Raw genomic sequence first — 1,868 nt, forward strand, 5'->3', positions numbered from 1 at the left:
AAACTTCCGTCTCAATAAACCACTATTGTTCCTGAAAGTCGTTTTTTTATATTCACTACGGAATGCTCGAAGCTAAACTTTCTTACACATCGATCCCTTATGTGTGTGCATATACACACGCACAAACACATATACATATATATATGTACATATATATATATATATAACTACACTCTCGGAGTGGTTGGCGTCAGGAAGGGCATCCAGCTGTAGAAACTCTGCCAGATCAGATTGGAGCCTGGTGCAGCCATCTGGTTCACCAGTCCTCAGTCAAATCGTCCAACCCATGCTAGAAAGGAAAGCGGACGTTAAACGATGATGATGATGATGAAAAACGTATGTCTAAGAAAATGGCTACATCTGAAAGCATTGTATGTGAGTTTATTTATTAACTTACCCTTAGAGAATAATATAAAATATAATTCTAAATTATACAGCGAGCAATATGTCTTACCTTTGTCATAAGAGAAAGATTTTCTAATAATTGACCTTCTAACGAATATTTTTTTTTTTGTTCCTTCAGTTCCCAAATGAATTTACTAAGACTAGTATTCGCTATTTTACTTCTATCTCTAAAAGTATTATAATGATTCGATATTCGTTTACAAATTTGTCGCGAAGAACAACCCACGTATCTGTAAACATCTGTTTGAGTCGTTACCTTGCATTGATAAACTATATTCTTCGATCTCACATTTGGGCCTTCAAACTTCAATCTTCTGGGGTTAACCTCTGTTACTCTAATCATAGTACGATTATTATTATTATTATTATTATTATTATTATTATTATTATTATTATTATTATTTTTATTATTATTATTATTATTATTATTATTATTATTATTATTATTATTATTTATATCAGGGTTCTCAACTCTATCCTCCCCAATTCCCTTTGATTTAAGTATTTTAAAATTATGAGCTGCAATTATTTGGGCTAAGTTCTTAGTGTTTGAGAAACCAAACCTAATGCTATGTGTATTAATAATTTTACCATAATGTGAATTCTTTGAGAAATATCTACTTATCACCTCTCTAAACTGTGTAATCAAATTAGATTTAACATTTCTACCAAAAGGGACTATGAACCATATATTATCATCTTTAGTGTTATCATAGTCATGTGGGTGTGTTCTGATATAGTTTTTTTCTAAATTCAATGTTTTTGACAATGTTGTATATCTCTTCCTCGAATTTAGCAAGATGTTTGTTGATGGGTGGGTTTCGTGATTTAAATTCGCGTTGAAGTATTTGATTAATTACTGACTCGTTTTGTTGGTTTTCTTTGAGGTCGAAGAACTGGGCTTTCCATCGCATTCTACGAATGAATTGGCTGGTCTTCTCAAGAAGTAATCTCTTGTATTTTTTTCTACCTAGTATTGGTATGTCTTTGAGTGAGACGTCTAATACCATTTTTTCCATCTTCTCAGCACGTTAAAGGTAAGCACCGTCGTCCGTAATACGGGTGATGGTAGTTAATAATGGAGAAATTGTACAAAATGTATAAATAGATGGTGAGTAAAAAACCTGCACAGTTTCGATTACCTATTGTTATCCGTAGATTTATTGCAGGAACTTCGTAATGGCGGTTGGGGTAACAATATTAATGAAATAGGAGATGGAATTTGTAATAGACTTTATTGGGTACAACACATGTTTCGACCCGTTCTGGGTCTCTTCAGGTACATCAATAAAAAGTCTCACTAGAGATTTCTTTAGTTGGCTTACGTACCGCTATATGTCCATCAAAATTCGAGAATCAGTAGAATCAGAGAAAAATTATTGAAACGCAAAAAATTCAAATACGAACGTGGAAAGTATACATTCTAGTTTAGAGAAAATGACGTCATCAGCTCTGACTGTTGT

The sequence above is a fragment of the Octopus bimaculoides genome, chromosome 24 (genome assembly GCF_001194135.2).
Source record: "Octopus bimaculoides isolate UCB-OBI-ISO-001 chromosome 24, ASM119413v2, whole genome shotgun sequence".
NCBI lineage: Eukaryota > Metazoa > Mollusca > Cephalopoda > Octopoda > Octopodidae > Octopus > Octopus bimaculoides.